This window comes from Aptenodytes patagonicus, chromosome 1 (assembly GCF_965638725.1).
Source record: "Aptenodytes patagonicus chromosome 1, bAptPat1.pri.cur, whole genome shotgun sequence".
Taxonomy (NCBI): domain Eukaryota; kingdom Metazoa; phylum Chordata; class Aves; order Sphenisciformes; family Spheniscidae; genus Aptenodytes; species Aptenodytes patagonicus.
Genome location: NC_134949.1, coordinates 129,492,981 through 129,506,896, shown reverse-complemented (window position 1 = coordinate 129,506,896; position 13,916 = coordinate 129,492,981). Strand labels below are relative to the sequence as shown.

Here is a 13,916-nt window from a genome sequence, read left to right as displayed (position 1 = left end):
TTAAGAAGGGGAAAAAACTGCCGTGCAACAGCAGCTGGGAGAGAGGAGTGAATATGTGAGAGAAACAGCCCTGCAGACACCAAGGCCAGTGAAGAAGGAGGGGGAGGAGGTGCTCCAGGCACCGGAGCAGAGATTCCCCTGCAGCCCGTGGAGAAGACCATGGTGAGGCAGGTTGTCCCCCTGCAGCCCATGGAGGTTAACGGTGGAGCAGATATCCACCTGCAGCCCGTGGAGGACCCCACGCCGGAGCAGGTGGATGCGCCCAAAGGAGGCTGTGACCCCGTGGGAAGCCCGTGCTGGAGCAGGATCCTAGCAGGACGTGTGACCCCATGGAGAGAGGAGCCCACGCTGGAGCAGGTTTGCTGGCAGGACTTGTGACCCCGTGGGGGACCCATGCTGGAGCAGTCTGTTCCTGAAGGACTGCACCCTGTGGAAGGGACCCATGCTGGAGCAGTTTGTGAAGAACTGCAGCCCGTGGAGAGGACACACGTTGGAGAAGTTCATGGAGGACTGTCTCCCATGGGAGGGACCCCACGCTGGAGCAGGGGAAGAGTGTGAGGAGGAAGGAGCGGCAGAGACAACATGTGATGAACTGACCGCAGCCCCCATTCCCCGTCCCCCTGTGCTGCTCAGGGGGAGGAGGCAGAGAAAATCAGGAGTGAAGTTGAGCCTGGGAAGAAGGGAGGGGTGGAGGGAAGATGTTTTAAGATTTCGTTTTATTTCTCATTACTCTATGCTGATTTGATTGGTAATAAATTAAATTAATTTCCCTAAGTCAAGTCTGTTTTGCCCATGACAGTAGTTGGTAAGTGATCTCTCCCTATCCTTATCTCGACCCACGAGCCTTTTGTCGTATTTTTTTTCTCCCCTGTCCAGTTGAGGAGGGGGAGTGACAGAGCGGCTTGGTGGGCACCTGGTGTCCAGCCAAGGTCAACCCACCACACCAGCTCGTCACTGAGCCATGGCAGCGGGGGGAAGAAAGAGAGGACAGCCACCGTGAGCAGCCACAGCCCTGTGCTGCACAGCACTTCCATACAGTGCTTTGTTTTTCTCGCCCACTTTATGCACCTCAAATGAAGAAATAAAGTTTAGGCCCTTCCCGGATCTGCAACCCGATAGTCTTTCTTACGAGTGCAGAAGAGTGTCGGGCACTGCGGGTGCTCCCTCTTCAAGATGCCAGTCACAAATCGTGAAGCGTTTTCCCTGTCTTCCACAAGGCACCAGGAACTGACTTTCTGGAATGGGTCTATGTTCAAGAATGCACTTTTCTAGTTGAACTTCTAAATGAATATGCTCCAGCTGATGCACCCTCCAGGTTCACATGCAAAACATGACTAATTATTTCAGACAGGAAAAATGTAACAGAAAAAGAGAAAGAATTAAATCTAAAAGTTAAAAAGAAAACTAAGAGATATATGGGACTAAATGTTGAGCTCTATTACAGAATCAGTGATTCAGTACAGACCGGTCCCTTTTCTGAAAACAGAATTACCATTTCCTCTCTAGTTGCACGCATGTGATGTAGAAATAGGAATCTTCTCTTTTCAAATTAGCCACTGAAGATGGAGAAATCCAGCTGTTTATTTAAATAACCAAAACAATAATACATGTGAGATATGGATTAATATATTGGCAGAGGTGAGTACAAGTCACACCCTTATTCCCCTGCATGGGGTAATATTTATATTGTCATCCATTTGTACTTTATTATTTCTGATGCTGGAGTAGCCACTTAAGTCCCCTGCCATTTATTTTGTTCTGTAATTAGATGACTATCTTGTTGTTGCTTATAAAAGTGCCAGTGCCTTCACATGAACTTGCAAACATATCGGTTGCCTTTGTAGAGAAAAAAACCTTTAGATGAATATTTACAAGGACCAAAGGCACTGTGAATATCAAAGCAAATTCCTGATTTTCAATTCAGACTTACACTTGGAAGTACACTTTGGCATTGTTCACCTAAGTCAAGCTAATATTTTTATTAAAATATCTTTGCTAAAGATATGAAAAAGATACATTTGTGAATCACTGGATTGCCGGGCAAGATATGAAGGTGAAGGGAAATAAAGTACAGTTTGATGGAGGGAAATTAAAAAACAAACAATGAAAGTGGCCCTGTTGTAGCTCCTACTCATGTCCCAAGCAAAGCTGGACCGGCATGGTTGGCTGCTATTTTAAAAAAGGCAGAGGGCAAAACTGTTTTCACTTCCACCAGCAACCCCAATCAGCCTGGGCTTGTCTGGATCAAGTCACAAGAGGAAACGCTCTTTTATTTCAAGGATTTCCCAAGTGCTGAGCACCTCTGAGCAGTTAACAGAGACTGTACAGGGGTATTATATGGTGGATGCTATATGCTATTCAGTGCTTTCTAAAATGAAATCTGAAACATTTTTTGCTCCGTGTTGCGCTGATACTTTGCAAGTTGTCCCTATTAGTGAAATGACGTCAAAAGAAGTCCACTGCTGACAGCTATTGCCAGGGAGCTGATCAGATGGTATGAACAAACAAGAAATCTGGGCTTCTTAAAATCTGAACACAAAGAAGAGAGGCCAGGGCTCTCTGTGTTTGGTGAGATGTAACAACCCAAGTTTGCTGAAGCCAGAAGCTGTATCAGAAATGAATTTAATTCATTTAGTCTCAAGTATTCTATTTTCTCCATTTGTGTGTCTGCTGTAACCTATCATTATTGCCCATGAAGATGCTTGGTTGGGCTGTCTTCTGCTCCACTGCTGTCACGGGCTGTTTCCAGGGAGGAGAGGCGTGGGGTTTTTCCCCAGGCTAATCCAAGGAGGGTGTTGGGTTGAACCCGGGTTCCGCTGGGCAGCACCAAGCAGCTTTTGGGTGCTGAGTGAGACTGCGATGTCCCAGGAGCAGGGTCTGGGAATCTCCGCTAATACCAGAGAAACTGGATGCTGAGCACTCCAGAACCCGGTGACAGTTTTGTCCTGTCTATAAGCAAGACATACCTAGAAGACAGGGAAGCTGAAGGACTCTCCCACATGCTTATAAAGCAAAGTCATGTCTTGGTTAGTAACATTAGATGCAAAGTTTATAAAGCACTTTGGGTATTTATTAGATGGTAAAAAGAAGTGGGAATTACAAGGCAAAGAGTAAAATGATCAAGAGTTATACACACTCAGATGTCAGAAATGCTTTCGTGAAGCGTGCAGCTAAGCAATTAACAACACTCCCACACCCCGTTATAAAATGTGCGTGCATTTGGAATTTGAAGCAGGGCTCATTACAGCAAAAGACATTGAGCTCAGAATTGGCAGTACTAACAATTAACACCTTAAAATGCTTGTCAATTCCTACTGATGGAAAGCAGACATTGATCGCCTATGCTGTGGGTGTAAGGGATTTGTTACCTTGCAGCTCCATCTCTCTTTCTGTAATCTGGGCACTGTTCTTGCTCTGACTCAGAGAAGGAAATCATGGCATATACCTTTCTCACATTTAAGTAAATAATTTAAGAGCTCCGATGCTAGTTTTAACTATATTCCAGAAATAATAGTCATTATTACACACCATTTGTGTTGCAATAGCCCACAGAGACCTTTGCCCAGATTGGACATGCTTGGGCTTTGTGCAGTATGAACACACGGTGACCAACAGCTCCTGCTCGCGAGAGGGTACCGTCCAGGAAGAAAGAAACCTGGGGAACTGTGTCACTGTGTCCTTGGTTCACTGACCGGTCATCCTGGAGATTCACACTTAATTGTCTGAGGCTCTGGCTTCACAGGGATTGCTGGTATGTCAGTATCGCAGTTTTTTGGATTGCTTGTAGAAAAATAGCCTCTCTCCCTCCTCCTGGTGAGGTTCTATATATGACCTCTGTTGGTTTCTTGTGTTTCTTGCTACAGAATGGCCATTGTCCCAGGCAACATTGCACATCCCTTTCACAGCACCTACTTCATGCCATTTTATAACCCATCCCCTAATCTCTCTCGTGTTTATTCCTTAAGATCAGAAAGGGAGATCCTCGCTCCTGAAGTGCAAGACTGGCAGGGACTACGCCACACGTGATCTCTGAGGGGCTGTGTACGTCATTCCAGATTCCTGCCAGGGTTTTGATACCTTTCCGTCAAGACTTATTTCAAACTCTGCATCGACTTTGAAGATGTTTTTAAGGAGCACAATTTATTGGGTAATATTTTAAATAAGGAAAACCTGATTATGTTCTATAAATATTAATCTCAGAGTGTAACTGCGCTACTACTCTATTATATTACAATAAGCCTGCTGGTGTTGCAGCATTTTAAATAAGTGCTAGATGATTTAGTTTGTTCTTATGCTCTTCGTAGCAACAATCTTTAGTCTGAAACAAGATTGCAATTTGCTGATTAAAGAAGTGTCACCTAATCAAGTGAGATTGAGGGTTCTTTTTTTTTACACTTTTTTCTTTTTATTTACTCTTACTAAATATTTCATTTTTGGAACATCTTATGCCTTTTCTACTCTTGCTGTTTAATTGGCATTAATAAAATGTTCCTAACCCCATTCACCCAGAAGGTATCGCATATCCAAGGCACATGATAAAGGTTTGGTTTGGAAGCGCTAGCTTTGAGAAACTACCCAGAGTGGCAGCAGTCCCTCAGGATGTAATCTGTTAATACGAGTTCTGATGGAGTAATGTTTCATATTTCTTTTACTGGCTGCATATGTGACTAGTTGGGAGACTTTGGGGAAGGGGGCTGAGAGAAGTGGATTATATTTAGAGCTAATTCTGCATCAAAATGATCAGGAACAGCATATTGGAACTTATCTTTGGTAAAAATACCATGGTGTCATTCAATTGACAGGGGGCATCTGGCTCTTCTCTCCATTCATGGAGGAGGAGCTATATGTGAGACATGAAGAGAAGACAAATTCAATAGGATGAATAAGGCCACAGCGTTTTTTGCTGGAGTAAAATAATTGAGTTGAAGCTGGTATTTGCTTTCTTCAGTCCAAACGGAGCAGTGGTGGAATGCATGCCAAGAGATGTGTTTCCCATCACCTCATTCAGTTTAGCATCTTAATAGTTGCAGTCAAGTAGTTTTGTAACTCATGCCTGTGCTCTTAATGATCTTTTTTTCACACACAGCTGAAGTGAGAAATGAACCTACCCTACAATGAAAGTGAGTTTTTACTTTTAAGTAGATGCTCTTATAAACATTCATGCACCATTCTTTGCCCTGTGGCCCATGCTGGTTTTCAGTCCTCACAGCTAAGCCCTTCTTGAAAGCTAAAGACACATTATTTGGAAAAGATAAGTGAAACTGACCCTGTGGAAGTGACTCAGAATGACTTGGCCTGTTGGCATGGTGGAGTACCTGAGGCTTTTAATCTGTCTTTTTGCTGGGGCTTCTCATTATCTTTCCTTTCCCATTTCTCTCTGTCCTGGTTTCGGCTGGGATAGAGTTAATTTCCTTCCTAGTAGCTGGTACAGTGCTGTGGTTTGGATTTAGGATGAGAACAATGTTGATAACACACTGATGTTTTAGCTGTTGCTAAGTAGTGCTTACACTAGTCAAGGACTTTCCAGCTTCCCATGCTCTGCCGACTGAGAAGGCTGGAGGTGCACAAGAAGCCGGGAGGGGGCACAGCCAGGACAGCTGACCCAAACTGGCCCCGGGGACATTCCATACCATGTGACGTCATGCTCAGTACATAAACTGGGGGGAGTTGGCCGGGGGGGCCGCTGCTTGGGGACTGGCTGGGCATCAGTCGGCGGGTGGTGAGCAACTGCATTGTGCATCACTTGCTTTGTATATTCTTCTTCTTCTTCTTCTTCTTCTTCTTCTTCTTCTTCTTCTTCTTCTTCTTCTTCTTCTTCTTCTTCTTCTTCTTCTTCTTCTTCTTCTTCTTCTTCTTTTATTTTATTTCAATTATTAAACTGTTTTTATCTCAACTCACGAATTTTCTCACTTTCATTCTTCCAATTCTCTCCCCCATCCCACTGGGGCGGGGGGGAGAGTGAGCGAGCGGCTGTGTGCTGCTCAGTTGCCAGCTGAGGTTAAACCACGACACTCTCCCTTCATATTCACCATCTTATACATGCGTTCTTTTATCATCAGATCGAAATTGCTCTAAGTACTGCAGAGCCCTCAGAAGATATCATGTAGCTTTTACATATCTTTAACAAGTGACGACTACATGGCCACATGCACGTGGACAACCTCACTGGAGGACCTTACCTTCAAGGTGGAGTTTGACCCAGATGTGAGGGCAAGTGCAATCTAAACGAGTGGCAGGTAAATACCATAAAGCCGTGTACGTAAGACTTAAAGTTTTTACCACTGTGGTCACTTTTTAAATTTCTTAGTCTCAAATTTCTTGAGATAAAATGTCTTTATAGGTCTTTGCAGAACACCTGGCCTGATGGAGCCTTGTTTATGATGACAGCTTAGTATGTGGCACACACCAATGCACCAATGAAGACGGATCAGCACAAACATTTGTGCAAGCAAAATGAGAGTTGCAGAAATACTCACAGGATGTGAAAATGCTGCGGATGGGCTTAGGACTATGCGACAAAGATCATAGTCAATGTATTTTCTTTCCTTCTTTAAGGGCTTGCTAATATCTGTGTACCAAAATCAATAGTTTGAATATCCCTTTATTAATCACTAAAACACTGGATTCTTATCTGAGGTATAGTCTGCACTGAAAACATGGATATGAATGGAGAGCAGAACAGCAATACACAGCCTAACTAAATTAAGAAGATGCAGTGGTCTGGCTGTAGCAGTGCCAAACCAAGCCCAGTGTAATTGTCTCTGTTGATACACGCCTTTTAATTTTAATGGACAATGTTTAATCAGCCAAATTATTTTAACTGTGAAGACTTTAAAATAAGAGAATTGGAAGTATCTTAACTGTTACTTACCACTGGCTTTCCAGCACATTGCTGTTAAAACAAGGTAATTTTAGCTCTATGATGGCAACCTGGTGGTGACACGGGAAGAGAGATTGTTTTCTTAGGGTCAGTTATGCTTTAAAAAATCTTTATAATCAATGTAACAAGTGTGTGCAACTGCAATATCACACATATATATTACAAAACACGTAGTAAATTAATGCATTTGAAAGTAGTTGTTTTGATCTTTTGCTCAGGGAGATCTAAAGCGTCAACTAGTGGATAAATATCCATTTTATTTTAAGAGCAGTTTGTCATTTTCTCTTGGAATGAAAGTTTTTCCCAAATTCAAGCACATTTTCTTGCTGCAGTTAAAAGCTGAGTGAACAAAACTGTATTTTTCAACTAATAAATCCTCTAAAAAGGAAATCTCATTAGTGTAATGAATACATAGAATGGTTGTTTGTTAAACACAATTAACCTCCATTAATTGGAGTGGTGTGCTCACAGAAGAGGGATTGTTTATTTGACAGAATGAATTTTTTGTGGGGAGAAGACGACATTTCAGATAACTTGCCAAAATAACTTCATCTCTGGCTGATGGCACTAAGTTACCGCAGGCAGTACAAATGAAAGCTGTCTGGAGTGTTGCAGAAGGATTTCGTTACACTGAATGGCCACGTAGTAAAACAGCAGGTGAAATTCAGTGCTGATGGGTAGAAAGCAGTGCAAATGGGGATTTTCTCCAAGCTTTACATGCACAGGAATGGGGTCTGACCTAGCTATTACTGCTCGGGAAAGAGCTTGGGCTGTAACAGGCAGTTTTATGAAAAGAGCAGTGTTCAGCAGCAGGCAAGAGGTAAAAAGAAAAGAGTCTGCCTGGAATTGCTGGCAGAGGCACAAAGAACAAAATAGAGTTCATCGTTGTGCTGCGGTGTAAATCCTCAGCTCAGCTGACTGTTGAATGCCAACTGTCGCTGTGCTCTCCCCGGCTCAGAAAGCGCCTCTGGTCCCCAGCCGGTGGTGGGACTCAGAGGCCCCCAGCCTCCGGGCTGCTGCGGGGCATGTGCTGGTGGCCAGGACCGACGTCGGTCGTGTGCGTGGGCTCTGCTCAGCTGGCAGGATTGTGCACAGGTCCAGGTCCAGGTGGACCTGCAGGCTGCAGTTTCACTCACCGATACCTTCCTTACCGTGCGTACTTTGTGTGCTCACAGTCCCCATTACTTGCATTTAAACAGGCATGCCCGTGAAATGCAAATCAGACACAAATCAGCATAGATATCCCTGCGTGAGCCTGAGGATTGAACAGTGGGGTAATTCCCAGAGCTAGGACCCAGCGCTGCTCCCTGCTGTGAGAGGCACCGACCGCAAAGGGGCTGAGGGGGGCTTGAAGCCCACCTCCTGCCTACTCCAGCCCACTCCTGTCAGTGTGCAGGGTCACTGCCAGGTCCCGTTTGCCCATCAGGGAGGTATTTTACAGAGTTTGGGATGTTAGTATACGGAGATAAGGGGGAAGCAGGATGTTACAGTTCCATTGAGAGCAGTGCCAGGGAGATGTCTAATCTTACAATCCACTTATGTCCTTGGGAAAAAAATGTTACCATCTCTGTCTCCCTCTATTTAATTTAATGGCCTTCGGGGACAATTGCTTAGAAAGATGAGTTTCAGAGACCAGAGCCCTGATACCACAAGCTTTACTGCTTTTGCAAGCACTGGAGTCTGACATATATGCAGCGGAATGGAGAAGGTACTAATTAATATATTTTTGCTATTGATTTTGCTTTTTCCTCTGCTGCTGGATCATTTTACTATCAGCTTTATGATTTTCTTGGTAAATCTGCATAGTTTCTTTCTCCCATGTTAATTTTCCCTTGTTTGTGAGATGGAATTGATGCTGCTATTAGGGATCTCTGCTGTTTGTTATCATCACAAGCATAAGGAAGGCCTTATCTTTTTAAAACCTGCATTATCATTTACTGTTGCAGTTAATTCTTAGGCATTCTGTATCAGTGTTGCTGCCTATTGTGAAGCCGATAAAATGCAACTGAAAAATGGGCCAATTCTAAAGTGCTGCGATCAATATGCAATACTTCTTATATGTTAACCTTTACCATATGGATTTAATATCACATATGATTTACACCTAATAAAACAAGAGTCTGCCTCTAGAGTCATTCTCTCTTATTTTTTTTTAGGATGGAGCATTTTCCACTTCAGATGTTACTGTACGTCACATTTTGCTCAAGGAGCCATCCTATGGCCTCACCCAGCTCCTCTTACCCAACTAATCTGACTTCAGCAAAAAACTTCCTGACTTCAGTTATCTGCCAGCCATGGGCAAAACTGGATCCCTTGTTCCAAACTCTGCTTGCAGTCCCAATGGTTTAATCCTGGGGAAAAGTGATCTACCTGAACAGAAGTGCTCTGGGCTTACTCGAGTAACGAGTGTGAACATTTGCCACACCATCTCTAGACTTCTCTGTAAGGTTTTAACCAAACTCTTACACATTTCTGGCTGTGATCATCAGATTTAGTTTGCAACCTCGACAGCTAGAAGTAGGCATCCTGCTTTCCTGATTTGTAAGCATGTTCAACCCTACTAATTTCAGTGGGGTTGTCCAGCTGGCCTTACTGTGAGCCTGCATGCCTCGATACTGCAGAAATGTTTTCCTGGAGCTTACTACGTAAGGAGCATATCCCATGGCTGCTTCCTTGGAGACAGTAGTGCAGCTAAATGATGGAATATGTTTACAACCGGTACATCCTGTTTCAAACCCTGGGTCTTTTTTAACAGATATTCTGTGTTTTTCCTCTTCAGTGTTTTTATTTGTCTCTTTAAGTTGTAATACTTCAAATGTTGACTGCATTAAAAAGATATGTAATGATTTTATTCTATTCAGTTAATAAACATTTAACCCTGAGCCACCAGAGCTCTGGTAGCAGTGGAAGGGAACTTCAAAATGATGGCAACACGTGCATCACAAGATATATTCCTCCTTGATATGTCAGGGCCCTGTTGCCCAAGTGGAGGATACTCCTGGGCCCTAGCAAAGGACGTACCACAAGTCCTGATATCTGTGTTTTTTCAGAACAGTTTTTCCCACCTACAAATCCCTGTCTGTAAGTGTGGTACCCACAAAGAAGCGGGTCCCTGTCTTCTCCAGACATTGATCTCAAACACTGCGCATGTGCCATGTGTAGGCAGAAAATCTAGAGGCAAATGGGAAGGTTGGTTTGCAGCCTGCTGTTACCACATTTTTGTATCAAGCCACAGTACTTGGGGGCACAGCACGTGGGTGTGGGGGACTGCAGCAAGATGAGGGCCTTGCTGGGGTACTTCTGCGGAACCGGAGCAGGCCAAAGGCATCACGTTTAGCATGCACGTACTCTGAGGGGTCAGTCCCCACCAGCTCCAGCCTCTCATCTGTACTCAAATTTCCTTGTCAAGAGAACTAATGCGCTCCATAGCAAAGACTAGATGCAAAGTATAACATGTACGCACTGTGGGCAACTGGGATTTCAGGACCATGGTTGAAAATGGGGAGTGCTCCACCTGGACAGCATAGATGTCTCAGTGACTCATGTCTGGGCACCTCGTGCATCCTTCCAGGATGCTCCTGTCCGAGATCAGGCAGCACCTAGCGAAGCAGCTGCAACAAGATTTGTCTCACACACATCACAGTTGTGGACTTCCCTGCTGGCCTGCTAGAGACGGGAATCTCCAGGGATTTTACCTAGTGTTTTGAGGGGAATGAAATGCTGCTTCAGGAGCTCCACACTTCTTGTGGGCTTTGACTTACATTTTTTCCATTCATTCACCTTCTTCACTTGTTTTCAGAATGGTACTATCTATGATTTTCTCCTCTGTAGGCCTTACACACCTCTACAGAGGCAAACAAGAAGTAGCTTAATTCCTAGCATACTCATGTATTCTCTTTTCTTCCGTCTTCCTCTGAGCTCTGTATCACACCTGACCACTCACCCTGTTAGGAGTCAAAAAAATTGTGAAGACTTAGACAGTACTAAGGCCCAATTATTTTAGTTGTGCTATTGAATAATGGACCAAAAAGCAAGATGCCTGGAGTCCATCAAAGGCCTAGTGAAGGTCTATAGAGATGCCTGTGTTATTTTAGGAAGAAATACGTGCAGCTCAAGTAATGTATAACTGCTGCATTTAAAGATCTATGGCATGAAGAGAACACAGGGTGCTTCTAGTGACAGGAGCTTGAGAGCATCCTTGGCAGAGGAATAAAGTGACTAACTACAAAGCGTATGATATTTCCATGATGGAAGATGATAATCAGTCAGAGAAGCACTATAAAATGGATCAGGGACAGGATAAATGTAGATGGAGAGGAGCCGTAGGACTGAGGTGCTGGACAGCGAGGTACCTCCATGAGCTGTGCAAAGCCCGTACCCCGTGCTGCGCTTGGGGTCTGCCCTCGGCAGAGAAACCTGGGGGAAGGTCTTGTGTCGAGCTGGGCAGCTGGGCGGGGTGAGGTGTGCGTTGTCCCTGCAACAGAGGGGTTAGAAACAGGCTTGGAGCCACCCAGCACGGTGAGCAGCTTGCCCCGGGGATGCCAGGGATCTCAGCAGTGCCCTGGGCAGTGGGGGGCAGAGGGGGCTGTGGGGAAGCAGCTTTGGGAAGATGGCCGCCACTTCAGACATGGCTCTGCTGGGTGGCTCACAGGTGGTGGCAGCAGCTCTCCAGAAGACACAGTACCAGCACCTGCTGAGCCTGCACAGCATGCAGCTGGGTGCTGCAGTGTTTAAGGAGTTTTAAACTCCTCCCTGAAAAAGCAGGATTTGGAAGGGCTTCTGCAGGTTTGAATCGACCTGTTCTTGACAACTAGGAGCGGCTCATGGCTTTCTCCAAGACCGATAAATCCTCTCACAGACCTGTCTCAAGTGTGTGGGATATTGCCGTGACCTTGGGGTCTCTGATGTCAAGTGTGGGCTCACAGTGCGAGAGGAGAAATAGGTTTAAGGTGGCCCCTTGTGCCTCTTGTTCCCCCAAAACTTCTCAGACAGGCAGTGAGGACCAAGCAGCCCTCTGAGACTGGAGAGGTTGGCATTAGATGAGGCAGAGTCATATTATTTAACTGGGCATTAGCGGACCCCGAGATCCTGATTGTACGACCTCAGTGACGAATTAGTTCTTTATGGCCAGAGGTGAACACGAGAAAAACACACCGGAGCCCAGGCAAGCCCTGCACGGCCTTTGTCGCGAGAGGCAGGAGCCATTTCAAAGTGATAAACAGCTGAACGCTGTGCTGGCATTAATGCAGCCACTGAGAGAATTTCTCCTATGTTAATCTATGAATTTCATAGCCCAACACTCCATTACTTATTTATAGATTTATAGCTCTTTCCCCTCCCTCCCCCCCAGGCATCTGGCTGCTGTGTATGAAACACACAGTTGCAATTCCAAAATGTCTTCTGAAAAACTATCACCACCCCTGTTGCCTGCTGCTGCGCGTTGGGGTAGCAGGCAATTACAGACTTTGCACGGTACCTGTTGGCTTGGCACCCGTGGGCTCAGGAGCACCCCCTGAGCACCCAGGGCCGGGCCAGGGCCATCCAGGGCCCACCCCACACTCTGGCTCAGCTTGTACCAGAGCTGGGACCAGTTGCTGTGCCAGGGCGAAGACAGGACCCATGGGCAGGGGGACTCTTTCCTCTGGCAGCAGTAACAGAGGTCTCTGTTGCACCTAAGAGGGACGTAGGTGGCTTTAGTCCTCCCTACTGTTCATGTCAGAAATAGAAATAGATCAGTTAATATATTTTGGGTCTGCTGCAGTATTTTCTCCTGTGTGCAGGTTTTTTGTTATGCATTGGAGCAATAATCCTACACGTGGCAATTCACTCCTCTCAGGGACTGTGTTTTGGGCTGTCTCTGGGCTGGGGCGGTATCGTTGCATGTGTTGTGTTGGGGTGTCTTTTAAACAATATTGTGCATGTATTTTTGTAGTTTTTAATTTTTGCTGCGAGTTACATCCAAGCTGTATGTTTCATTGACTGCAGGAGCTGGGATCCTCTTTGGAGCCCTGTGAGGAGAAAGGCAGCTCCAGGACTGTGGGCCCATGTGTGGAGGATATCTGGCTACTGGCATCTCCAGATGTAGTCCTAGGACTTCACAGAAATAGGGGAGCAAAGCATTGCTATTGTTGTGAGAGAGTCAATGAGAAAAGCAATCTTTTGAAGATAAATGTGTTACATATGCAATATGAGCTTAGGAGGGTAACTGGTACCTCTAATAACAGCCAGAAGCAAACAGACAGCTATGAGAGAATACAGTGCATGCTTATGTGTACCACAGTAGGTCATGCACATTATGTTTTCTGCCAGACAAGATTTCTCTATACGTTTTAAAGATAGCCCCAAGAAAAGTGTTTTTCAGCAGTCAAGATGTGAAGCTAAAAATGCAAAGAATTAAAGTTGCACAGTCATCGGCAGAAGTCGACATTCACTACCTGTTATCACATTGTGCTTTCTAGTGTGTCTCTTATTTCCACACCGTGTGCTGTGCTGAATTGCAGAGATCTTGGTTATGGCAGTTACTTTTGTTGCAGTGTTGATGGAGGGCTCAAGGGCCTGACATCCAGCTGATACCTGGTTCGTCAGTGTGAGTGCAGGGGCTTGAGGAGCAGCTGCCTCATATTACTATATTTTACCTTGCAAGTGCTTCAGCTGGGATGTATTATCCTGCAAAGCTCTTTGTCATTTTAGCACTTCTGCCTCATCTGCTTTTGTATTCTCATTGAATATATTTGTGGTATCTAGGTGTTACTGCTGGCATCTTTGTTTTTCTGAAGCTGAAGGACACCACTTAGGTCTGTAGATATATACATTTTCATTTTTCTCCCATATATTTTTAATTATTAGTTTTAAAATATATCATACTTGTCTTAAAGATTATTGCAGAAATGTTCTGATGCTATTGACAAAATTGCTAAGTAATGTTATTCTATGGCTGTGTCAGTACTTCATAATATTTTACAAAGATTCTGTTCTATTTAGGTGAATTTAATTTTTCTGTTGCCCATTAATTTCCCAAGTATTTTTATATAATGTT

General features: G+C 44.7%; 1 long non-coding RNA gene across 1 annotated transcript in view; it reads left to right on the top strand.

Annotated features, from left to right (window-relative positions):
• LOC143168633 (uncharacterized) overlaps window positions 1-9,719 on the top strand; it is a 38,871-nt gene extending 29,152 nt beyond the window's left edge. Inside the window, exons 2-5 of the long non-coding RNA XR_012996754.1 lie at window positions 3,966-4,147; window positions 5,087-5,120; window positions 6,060-6,236; window positions 9,037-9,719. This is a non-coding gene — a long non-coding RNA (uncharacterized LOC143168633). The remainder of the gene's footprint in view (window positions 1-3,965; window positions 4,148-5,086; window positions 5,121-6,059; window positions 6,237-9,036) is intronic.
• The last annotated feature ends 4,197 nt before the right edge of the window (window positions 9,720-13,916 follow it).